Source organism: Salvia splendens, chromosome 19, assembly GCF_004379255.2.
Source record: "Salvia splendens isolate huo1 chromosome 19, SspV2, whole genome shotgun sequence".
NCBI lineage: Eukaryota > Viridiplantae > Streptophyta > Magnoliopsida > Lamiales > Lamiaceae > Salvia > Salvia splendens.
This window is the reverse complement of record NC_056050.1, coordinates 8914512-8927297: the sequence shown is the minus strand read 5'-3', so window position 1 is coordinate 8927297 and position 12786 is coordinate 8914512. Positions and strand designations below refer to the sequence as shown.

At 40.8% G+C, this 12786-nt stretch overlaps 1 long non-coding RNA gene across 1 annotated transcript; it reads right to left on the bottom strand.

Annotated features, from left to right (window-relative positions):
- Positions 1-174: 174 nt before the first annotated feature.
- Positions 175-1254, bottom strand: LOC121778788. The gene is made up of 2 exons (XR_006045728.1): positions 1002-1254; positions 175-437 (listed from the first exon to the last, which is right to left on the bottom strand). It is a non-coding gene; the product is annotated as an uncharacterized LOC121778788 (long non-coding RNA).
- Between the last annotated feature and the right edge of the window lie 11532 nt (positions 1255-12786).

Below are 12786 nucleotides of genomic sequence, written 5' to 3'. Positions count from 1 at the left end.
TATAGCGGTTCACGGCGGTTCGCCCGAAAAATGCCACAGGGATATAGCGTATCGGTATAGCGGGATATAGCGGTCATTAATTAAATATATAAAATAATATTTATATATTCATATATAATTCAAAAAATTAGAAAATAATAAAAATATAACATTAAAAACTCTAAAAACATGTAATAAAGCATAAAATAGTAAACAATTATATAAAAGTCTAGCAATTAAAGTCTTTAGTTCAAGTGTTCAACAAAACATAAAACCATGATAAGCTCAATAGACATCAATCATCAAGCTCAACATAGTCTTCTAGCTCATCATCATCACTATCATCGGCATCCATTTCATCTTCATCCTCTTGATCTCCACTTACACTATCCTCAAATTCTTCCTCCTCCGATTCTTCATCTACAAGCGCAAGCCTTTTCCTTTTCCCTTTTCCTTTTCTAAGTATGATAGGTTCTTTTTTATTAGAAACTCTAAGACAACTTGAATTAGAGGTAGAAGATTCTTTCCTTTCTTCTTAGAAACTCTAACGGGACTCTCATGATGCAAAAATAATTATGTCATGTCACAATAGCAATAAAATATTGTAGTGTACAAATGCACACATGGGGATTCACTAATATTGTGATAGGATTCAAAAATTTTTTAAAAAAATCCCGAGTCAGAAATTTATAGATATGACTACCAAAATTCCATTCTATTCATCACACAAATTCTTTATCATTCTTCCTAATTTTATTGGAAAGTTACAGACCATTCTTCCTAATTGGTTTTGCTGCCTCTGTTTTATTATAATTACAAAAGTAGATCAATTACAAGAACTAATCAGGTGTAGGCAATTACAACAACAAATCACATTCGTCAAAATTAGAAAACGAAAAAAAAAAGACTCCAAATATAAAACTGTATAAATTTATAAAATTGTTCATGAATCGAAGAAAGAACAACATAAACTACAGTTACAAACAAATCATAAATTTGTTGATTTGAATCAAGCTTCTTACCTGTTAATGGTGTTAATCACAAAATTGAAAGATTGAAAAGGAGAAAACTCGGTAGAGTGAGATATTAGAAGAGAAATCGGCAAAGATGAGATATAATGAAGGGAATTAAGCAAAAATATGGAGGACAAAAATCGCCAGACGAGATTTGGAGAAGGGAAATTGGAAGAATTAATGAGTACAAGACAGAAAACATATTTTTAACTTATTTTTTCTTATCTTTTAAAATCCTCGAATCAGGTAGAAAGAATAACAGCTTTAGGCTAAGGAATGGGAATCTCAGATCTTCCACCAACTTTTCACGATTTTATGAATCATTTCCTTATTTTTTAAAATCCTCAAATCAGGAAAAAAGAATAACAACTTTAAGCTGAGCAATCGGAATCCCAGAATTTTCACTAACTTTTCCCAATTTTAGGAATCAAATTAGTTTCCTTATTTTCTTATTATTGAAACAAACAAAGAATTCTAGAATTCCAAGGATCAATTACTTTCCATGTTAGAATCTTGACAAATAAACATGGTCTAACTTTTTTCACCTCCTGTATTCTTCACCCAATGCCTTGAGAATGCCCTAGCATAAATTATTCAAACACTCGCAATCAGTGGACTCAACGACGTGTGACTACTGTTGTAATCGTGCTTGGTCAAATGTTTTTTTACTAATAATAAATGTTACAAGACATTTAATTTTGTGAAATTAAATGCAATAACGTCGATCTACGTTCCGAGTAGATGACCGTAGTATATTCATTTTCTCAAATCCGATTCCCGGTGAGTGAGAAATAATATATTAAAGTTGGTTACAATAAAGCTAGAAATGAGCTATGTGAGAAGACTAAGGAATTAATTAACCAGGTGTTAATTATCCCACATCGGGGATGATAAACTTTTTTTGATGAAGTATTTAATCAGATGAATTATCATGTGTAATAATTATCGTGGAATAAGACAAGTGACAGAGCCCACACGCGCGCGCCGTCGCCGCCTGCCCGCGAGCTGCGCACCGTGCACCGTGGCCCGTGTCCCGTGCACCAGGTGCCGGGTGCCTTGGATCTTGGATCTTGGCAATTGGTCTTTGGGCTGTTCTTTGGAGCTGGTCGTTGAGCGTGGTTCGTGCCCCGCTTGTTCTTTTTAGACCAACCTAAACTCCACGCTATCCCCGACGGTTCCTAGTCCACGTCATGGTCCCGCTGGACCCCGATGCATGACGGGAGACAAAAGGTTCCGCTGGACCCCGACGCACAACGGGAGACAAAAGGTCCTCGCTGGACCTCGACTCACAACGGGAGTCAAAAGGTCCCCGCTGGACCCCGACGCATAATGGGAGACAAAAGGTCCCCGATGGACCCCGACGGTCCATGGTGTATCTCGTCGTGTAGCATGTCCATGTTAGGGTTTTGTATACTAGAAATCACCTTTCGAGTGATTGGATACTGTAAAACTCTAATTGTTATTTTCCAACAAATGCAACAGATTTTTTTTGTCATAATGTTGTTATGTTTTACATTTAATGGTTGTTTACTGCATATTTAAATGTATAAGCAAACGTAACAAAGTCTAAGTCTTTGTTTTAGTAGACCGGTTGTGGGCGTCGTCTAATTTAAGGTAACACGGTACAAAGAAAAATAAGAATTTCACAACCTAGATAGGCCTAGACTACCTATCGCGAAAGGTTGCAATGTCAATCCGATTATTTCTAAGCCTTATTGAAATAAGATGACGTTGGTGTGGTATAGCACTGAATGGATCTAACAGCAAGACGAGTCTTTATCCTATCTACTGAAAGACGAGGTCTTGATATCTAATTTCTTAATCAATGTACGTTAGCATTGAGCATACGATATTGAGTATCTACTACTTTTACTTACCAAAGGTGCAGGTTTTTCATAACCCAACGATCCAGGTATATTGGGTAGTGGCGATCATTATCTAGCGGTGCTAGGATTGCTATTGCGTTGAATCGTGCGCGAGGAGAGTCTCGTTTGATAACATCCACAAGAGGAGCTCGAAACAAGGTTTTATTATTCGGAACCTAGCTAGTTGGAGTTTAATTACTTTATGAATAATAAATAAGAGTTTCTTGCTAAGTCCACTCTTGGAGATTAAAATATGTTAATTAATTAAGTCCATAGCAGACAATAATTAATTAATGGATGTTTCTATCTTAAACACGGGAAATAAATTAAATGCAATTAAAGGAAACTCGGAATACTTGTAATTTCGGATTTGGAAGGCAGTGCAATATTACTTCTGTAGTGGCTACTTGTAATATTCCAATACAAGCTTATATTAAATTGTGGGTTCAATTTAATTAGTAATAAGCTAATTGGGTGAGGCCTGTTCCAAATTCTTCCTTAGATCCATGACTGTGCCCAATATGTGACTTAATATAAATAGGAGAATAAAGGAGACAGAAAACACAATTATTATTGTTTAGAATTTTCATCCCCCTCAAAGAAAGAGAGAGTTCAAAATTTTGCCTCCTCCGTGAGCTGAGTTATGTATTCGTTATTCAAGTCCTAGTACGTTGGTGAGATTTGCCCGCACAAATATCAGTGTATAGTCCGAGACACCAGTCAGAAGGTCCGAGGTCGAGTACTGAAGATCTTCACGTGGAGAAGACGCAAGCCATCATCGATTCTTGACTGAATCAACAAGGTAAATTGGCTAATTCCGTAGTAAGCATGTTTTAGGGATTTTATATGCTAAAGCATGTTTTAATTCAAGTTATGAGCATGATACATGTGATAATTACGTGAATAGAATTTGTCTAAATAATCTGCTAAATAGATCAAATTTATGTGATCGGTAAATTACTGCACGCTTCCGCTACCAACCCCTTCAATTGGTATCAAAGCCAGTCTTTGGCTCTGATTATTTGGATTTAAATTTCGCGAAATTCATGTATGCATGATGAACTCAAGAACTATCGAATCAAAGAACTTGAATTGCTCGATCGTACGAGACGTGCAATCCGTCGGCGCTCGCGCCGAGACGGATTGCACCACGCGCGATCGATGTAGGGATGTCGAGACAGTGGGAGCCAGGGAGCCACGATCACGTGGCGACCCGCGGACGAGCGAGGGCTCGTGTGCGTCGCAGGCCGAGATCGTACGCCCCAGACGCACCCGCGTCAAGACCGACATGGATGCTGGCGTGGTGCGGCGGTTCGACCGAGAACCGGCCGAGACACCGAGATGCGAGGGAACTCCAACCCTAGGCGGAAGGTCCGAGACGGAGTCCCGAGCCACTGGCCGAGACAGACGCGCCGAGTCGCGCGCCGTGTGCCGCTGGGATGGGAGCATCGTCGCTCGGATAGGCCGAGACGGGCGACAACAAATGGCCGAGAGTAGCGCCACCGTCGTGCGCGCTGCTGGCCGAGGACCGCGTCACCCGACGTGCCGAGACGGCCGAGAAGCGTCGGCAACGGGCGCTCGCAGCTGGCCGAGACGCGTCGGCACCCGACAATCAACAAGACCGAGACGGGCGCTCGCCGCTGGCCGAGACGCGGCGACACCCGATGGCTCGACGGGCCGAGACGCTGGCGCGCCACCTGCGCGCCTGTGGCTTAGACGCTGCGTGCGTCGTGATTCGACGACGAACTCGTCGGATCTTCGTCGTTCATCGTTCGTACAAACCTCGTATGATGAGATAACAATGAAGGATTATTTTAATGATTATTTAATTATTTTATTAAAATATATCATTAATATATTATTATTTAATGGAAATAAAATCTTTTTGGAAGATTTGTCTAGATTTTAGGAATATTTTTATTATTTTCTATATCTATGGAAATAAATAATATTATTTTATTCCTAGATGATATAGACGAGAATAATTTAATAGTTTCCTAATATTTATCTAGACTTAAGGAATATTTTTATTATTTTATATATCTATGGAAGTAAATAATATTATTTTGATTCCTAGATGATATAGATGAGAATAATTTATAGTTTCCTAATATTTATATATCAAAGATCCTAAAAAGGATAGATACGTATGAATACATTAAATAATAAAGTATCTCTTCCTAATCTTGAACAATGGAATTAATTTGAATTTAATTTTTCATGTCTTATTAAGAATTAAATAATTTATTTATTTTAGACATATCTTATAGTAGACATGAATAAGAATTATATTCTAGAACAATAATTTCCTAAAGGAAGATAACAACATTAAACTAAAGAATTAATTATCCAGCAAATTAAATACTAACAGAATTTAATCAAGCCTTTCTCTGCCCTAATGCTAAGGATAATTAAAGAAAAACCATAACCCAAATATCTAAGCTATAATTACAAACTCAACGTTTGTATATGGTCTCCACCAATTGGTCTGCAATTTATGAAGCTTTTTTCTAATATTATTGCCACCTGCACTGTGGGGACAATAATCCTAAGAACTAGCAAGTTCATATGGCGGACTTCTCAAATATAAATGGTATGAACTAGAATGTGGTTTCCAATATTATCGCCACCTGCTCTGTGGGGACAATAATCCTAAGAAACTACGAGATTCAGAAGTTCAAACAGGATTTATGAGATAGCTTGATCTTGTTAGCAGCACATAAGCATTGTTATGGGAGTGTGTTGTAGAAATGAGATTCTGTAATGCTAAATTCGGTGGTCTTGCTTAGGCAACATTAGGCGGCCATGCCACTCTGTGGTCTCTGGACTATTCGTCGGTGTTGTGACCAGTAATATTGTAATATTTTAATGCGTATTGACTTCCTCTGGAGGGTACAAAATTTTAATTTTACAATTGTAAGATTTTGAAAAGTTTTATGGTTAATCTAATCAAATTTCTTACATAAGTTTATGACAAATAGTAAAATACTTTGTTTTGTAGTGCAATTCAAATCGTCACAATGTCGTTCAATCCTCTTTCTGCAATTCTCAAAGAAAACAAACTCGAGGGCCAAAATTACATAGAATGGAAACAAAATTTGGACATCGTTCTTACAGCTGAAGAGTACAACTTTGTGCTCACAACCCCGCGACCTCCAGTACCGGCGGCTAACGCTGCGGTAGGACTCAGAGATGCACATAGAAAGTGACATAAGGCGAATGAGATGGCTAAGTGCTACATGTTGGCATCTATGTCTTCAGTACTCAAGCATCAGCATTCTGCCATGGAAACTGCCACTGAAATTATGCAGAATCTCAAGAATCTTTTTGGTACTCAGAATCGAACGACTAAGTCTCAAGCCTTTCAGAGTATCATGTCGAAGACAATGAAGGAGGGCTCGTCTGTGAGGGACCATGTCCTCGAGATGATGGGCCACCTCAACCAGATTGAGGTGTTGGGAGGGACGATCGATCCTGAGTCCCAGGTAACAATCATCCTTCAAAGTCTTCCCCCTAGCTTCCAGCAGTTCAAGCTCAACTTTGAGATGAACAAAAGGAATTACACCTTGGCAGAACTATTGACTGAACTTCAGTCAGCAGAGGACCTTATGGTCCAGGCTAAGGCTGCCATGATGACTTCGGCACCTCGTTCCTCTGGCTTCAAGCCTAGCAAAGGAAAAAGGAAGTCACCGAACTCAGAATCGGGCAAAGTGGCTAAGGGAAAGAAGAAGAAAAGGGCAAACAAGAATCCATCGGGGAAGTGTTTCAAGTGCGGAGAAAAGGGGCATTGGAAGCCAGACTGTCCTAAAAGGGGCAAGGCTACAGGTATGCACCAAGCTTTAGTAGTTGAGTCATGTTTGACTTTGACATCTACTTGCACTTGGGTTATTGACACAGGAGCCATTGATCATATTTGTTTTGATCCTGACTTAATGCAGGTGACAAGACGACTACATGATCGTGGGATCGAAGTCCAGCTGGGCGACGCTACCAAAGTGGCGGCCGTTGCAGTGGGAAACATTTATTTGCGTTTTAGTAGTGATAGACTTTTGATTTTGAAGAATGTTTTGTTGATACCTTCTTTTAGAAGAAATTTAATTTCAGTTTCTAAATTGGTTTATGATGGATATTCGATTTCTTTTAATGACAATTACGTTATTAAGAAAGATGGTTCTTATATCTATCGTGGTATCATGGAAAACAATCTGTACACAATCATTTCTACACAATTTAATAATCGCAAATCAGAACTCAATACAACATCGAAAATTTCAAAGAAACGAAAGGAACCTTCAAGTTCAATGAACGAAACGTACTTATGGCACCTTAGACTTGGTCATGCAAATGAAATGAGGATCCATTCTCTTGTTCAACAAGATCTTATCAAAGGTCTAGAGGAGGAACCTTTTCATAAGTGTGAGTCATGCTTAGAAGGCAAGATGACCAAGAGGCCTTTTAAGGCTAAGGGCAATAGGGCCAAGGAAGTACTTGAGCTCGTTCATTCAGATGTATGTGGACCAATGTCTACGGAGGCAAGAGGTGGTTTTCAATACTTCATCATATTTATTGATGACTTCTCGAAAATTGGATATGTCTATTTGATGCGTCACAAGTCATTGTCTTTTGACAAGTTTAAAGACTTTAAGACTATTGTGGAGAAGTATCATGGAAAGAATATCAAAAGCCTACGATCTGATCGTGGAGGCGAATACCTCAGTGCCGAATTTTTGGACTACTTATCGGAGTCAGGAATTGAATCCCAACTGACTGCGCCGGGCACGCCCTAGCAGAACGGCGTGGCTGAAAGAAGGAACATGACCTTGTTAAATATGGTTCGATCGATGATGAGTTATGCACGTCTACCTATTTCGTTTTGGGGACATGCCTTGCTTTCTGCAAGCCATATTTTAGACAATTTACCATCAAAATCCATACCTACTACTCCTTATGAGTTGTGGACTGGGCGCAAGCCCAATCTAGCACATCTCAAGATTTGGGGTTGCCCGGCTCATGTATTGGAAAATGATCCAACTAAGCTAGGATCAAGGACGGAGGTATTTTTGTTTATAGGATACCCCAAAGGGACGAAAGGTTATGAATTCTTTAGTCTCCGAGACAAGAAAGTCATTGTGAGTACTCACGCGACATTCTTAGAGGAAGACTATGTAATGAATCATAAACCCAGCAGTGAAATGGCTCTTGATGAGCTAACTTCTGTCACAAGTTCCATTAACCAAAAACGAGTACCAAGTGTACAAACAATTCCCGAAACTTCAACTTCTACTCAAAATATTGTAGTGCCGCGCTGCAGTGGGAGGGCCTCGCATGAGCCCGACAGATACATTGGTTTGGGAGAATCTATGGATCACTCCTCGGACAACAATGTATTAGATCCCTGGAACTTTGCGGAGGCGCAGGCAGATGTCGATCATTGCGAATGGGTGAAAGAAATGGATTCGGAACTACAATCTATGATAGACAAAGACGTCTACGATTTGTCCGTCCTACCCGAAGGCTGTACTTCTATTGGGAGCAAGTGGATATATAAACGTAAACGTGGACCCGATGGATGAGTTAAAGTCTTTAAGGCAAGACTAGTGGTCAAGGGGTATACCCAAAAGGAAGGCGTCGATTATGACGAGACCTTCTCCCCAGTGGCCATGCTTAAATCTATCCGGATACTATTGTCTATTGCAGCTTACATGGATTGGGATGTATGGCAGATGGATGTTAAGACTGCGTTTCTAAACGGCGGTCTTGAGGAGACCATCTACATGGAACAACCCGAAGGATATGCCATAAATGGCAAAGAACACATGGTTTGGAAGCTTAAGAAGGCCATTTATGGCCTCAAGCAAGCATCTAGATCATGGAACCAATGTTTCGATCAAACTGTTCGCAAGTTTGGATTCGAAAAGTGCCCAAGAGAAAGCTGCGTGTATAAGAAAGTTGATAAGGGGAATGTGGTGTTCTTAGTTTTATATAGGGATGTCAATGTAACCCGAACCCGCGGGCCGGCCTGAATAACCTGATAAAAATACAGGGTTAGGGTTGTAATTTCGCTGCCCAAATTTAAAATCGGGCCATTCGGGCTGACCCGTTCGGGTTTTCGGGTTAAGCTGTAATAGCCGGGACTTAAATTCTCGAGAATTTTGAAATTTAATGCTAGAATTTCGTTAAAGAATGAAGGAGTATTTTATTTCTTGAATAAGAGTATTAATACAAAATTCAGAAATTTCAAAGCTAACACATTACAAATGCTTGAAATTAAAATACACACCAACTAACATCGAACTTTTCGTACATGTTGGGAAGTAAGTCGAACTATACTACTACATGGTTGAAGCCCTAGCAACTATGTCGTTTTCGTCAATAGGCCGCCTCGGCCCAGATTTCAGAGATGCCCAAATGAGCGAGACATCGTAGGAGCACCCTCTCCGCGGCTAGCCACACAAGGCTGCCCACACCTAGCGAAAAGACCAGAGACACACATTAGGTGGAAATTTTGGGATGCATAATGACCATGTATTAGAAAAAGGAAAAGGGAACCTTACCTTCCGGAAAGGTAAGGCAGAGCTGGGCCGAGAAGGGTAAGATTCAGCCAGCAAATCCCTCACCAACAACTGCACACTGCAAGGCTGCAGTTAACAGCTTGTACCACCTCCATTCAGACCTGCCATGGTCAAAGAATCAGTCATGAGATGCTCCCTCCTGTGTGCACCTGTCATAGACCAACAGGAACAATAAATAAACCAAGTACTAAACCCCATATAGAGACGAATGTTGTTAGATGGGCAGCAGGGGAGTATGAAAAGAAAGCATCAATTTCAGTGGTAGCATCAGAACACAATGAGGAGCCTTAGGCTCAAACATCTCACGGGTACACCCTGAGATTTCATGCAGAGTACAGCCACTACCATTTAACACCAGAATCAGTTATGAAAGAGGCCAAGGGACCAGGGTAAGTGCTCTGCAGAGGTGCAGAGAGAAAGAGCAGCCAGCTGCACAGCCTGTAAATCCTTTTTCCCAGCCAACACTCAGCTTTTTCAGCTTTCAGTTACATACTATCCTATATATAGGATATAACCCCATCCCTGCCTCCCTCACCATCACAAATCAATCTCATTACAGTGAGTCCCAGAGTGAGAGAGACCGAGGCAGAGGGAGAGAGTAAAGGGGAGCAAGGCTGAGACCAAGGGCTGGAACCGAGAGACATAGATCAAGCGCCGTGTTACAACCCAACGGTAAATCTCAGCAGGTAACTCATCCAACAACCAAGATCTAAGCTCATGTTACTCATAAGCATCATGTTTACCCACGAGCATGCTAAGATTTATATAATTTCAGAACCCAACATGATGAAAACCATAGATAAAGAACGGTAACAACACCATATGCTACCAAACTCTCGAGCCACTGCCTAAATTTTGATTATGGATGAGTTAACCATAGATTTGTAGTAGAACTCAACAACCAAATCCAAACTACAACACCATCGGTTGAACATAGCAAATCTACCGCAAGAACTTAAAGAGATTAAGAACTTGGCTTCTGCCGAATAGGACCCATAACAAAAGCTAAGTAACGAATGAAAAGGGGGCTTAGCTTTAGGGGCTGTCGGAGATGGCGGTGAAGACGGAAAGGCGCCGGCTGAGGGAATCCCGCGGCGAGATTCCAGAAGCAGCAGTGACGCCTGCCCTGCCAAGTCCGAGCCGCTAAATGGCGTGGATGGCGGCGACGCCGTACGCCTCGAACCAGCAGCGAATCAGCGGCGACGGCGGGAGCCTCGCGAGGCACTGCTACTGCCGGAGCCTCACCTCGAAGCACGCCGAACCGCGGCCGAGTTCCAGCTCGATGTCGAAACTCCATCCGAGGTAAGGCGTTGACGGAGGGGAGCGTGATGGTGACGACAGAACGCCGGTGGTTGACTCCGCGACGGAGATAGAGCGGCGTGAAGAGGAAGAGGTGTCGCTGATTTCGTGTGGTGAGATTGGGGTTTTTGAGTTGATCTGGAATTGGGAATTTGGAGATAAGGAGATGAGGACCGATGCATATGGGAGAAATAAAACACTTGGGCCTGGAATTAATTAAGTTGGGCCAGATTCAACAGAAATTAAAATGGGCCACTGCCCCTCTTTAATTAGTTTGGACCACAAAGCTTAATTTTGGTTGGAACCATTATCTTAGATTAATTCCAAGAGTTAATGGAATTAATTCCTTAAGCCACGGAAGAAAAGAACTTATAAGCCGTGAGTGAAATAAAAGCCAATAAATAATTAAGCGGACTTTAATAGTCACAAAAAGTATTTTAAAAATACTTAAGAATAATCCGGGAATATATATTATACCCAAACAGATCAGTCGGTTTCGGAACAAATTAAATCGCCGATTTAATTAAAGATTTTAGATCTCTAATATTTAGAAAGAAAGAGATAAAATAAAAGATCACGCTTAGGCATGCATTCATGCAAGATCAATGATTACTTAAAGCCTAATTTAAGTATATTATTTTTGAAAAGGGACGTCGTCGCTCGACGAGTAAATCTCAAGTCAGACAGTGCCCGTTTGAAAGAGTTAAGCAAACGAGGTGGGCTTTTCTATCCTACATTATGTGTGGGCTTTCTTTTTCAGAATTTATGTGAAAAGTATGAATATTTTCAGTGAGTTGTCATGCCATGTTTTGTTTTGTGATTGCCTATCTGTTAAATCGAATTCGGGTCCAGTAGGTCAGTAAATCCTACTCGGACTAGTGTACACGTACGGACCGTGAGCTAGCGCCAGGTTGGCCGGTCTAGGGGTCGTGAGCTAGCGCCAGGTTGGCCGGCCTAGTGGTCGTGGAATGTGGCCACATTCCCGATTCACACAGCTGATATGGCATATCATCAGAAGTTTAAAAGACTGCAGTCTATTTCAGAAAGAAATAAAAGATTTTAGTGACCGGGACTTGTTTTCAGAAAAACCCCGCGTTCACTCAGCTTGGCTGACAATTAAAAGAAAACAGTTTTCGGCATAAGCCACTGAGTATATCAAGTACTCAGCCCTGCATATTGTTTTCCTTAATGTGCAGGTTGATCGATCGAGGCAGATGAGGTGTTGGGATAGAAGGCTAAATAAGTAGAAGGATAGCTGGTGTAGTATGTCTTCATACATATTATACCTGTCTTGGAACTCTTCCGTTGCGCAGACTTAGACTTGTTTTAGTAAAGACAATGTCCCAGAATTTACTCTGATTCAGTATTTTGTTATCTTTATAACTTTCAGACAATGTTTCCTTAAATTAAGTAACTTATATGATGTGTTGAGACAGTTTAGTATTATTTAGTCGCGAAATAGCTGCACTTTCTTTGACTAGGGAGATGTGGTCGTGACAGAGTGGTATCAGAGCACTTTTCTTTCGCTCTGACCCAAGAACCTTCTTTCTAAGCCTCAGTCCAGAACAGTAGCACTAGGCTAGAAGGTGAACAGAATGATCAGTACAAGATCCCAACACCTCAGCTCGACACGATCAACTGCACCAGAAACAGGGGTCGACGCCCGCTCGTCCAGAAAAGAGAATTTTAAAGAAAGAAAATATTTTTTTTCGTTTTGAGAAGAAAAATGAAATTTTCTAAGCATCCAGAAAAAGAAAAGAATTTTCATAGCCCTAAATGGGAACGAAAATGTTTATTTGAAATGTTTGCGTGAGGCAACGTGATAGCTGATACTTTGCATAAGATATGCTTAATGTATCTGTGATTTATTTTCAAAGAGCTTGACAGAAATGTATAGCTGTCATGTGGGCCCATGTATGCGAACCTAGAGTGCTTTAGAAAAGTATCTTAGGTGAGACACATGCGACTAAGTACTAGCAGAACGAGAATTTGTTACCGCCTTCCAGGGCGACGAGACCAACTAAAACCCATCAGTTTGGGCAAGCTTCAAATTCCAAG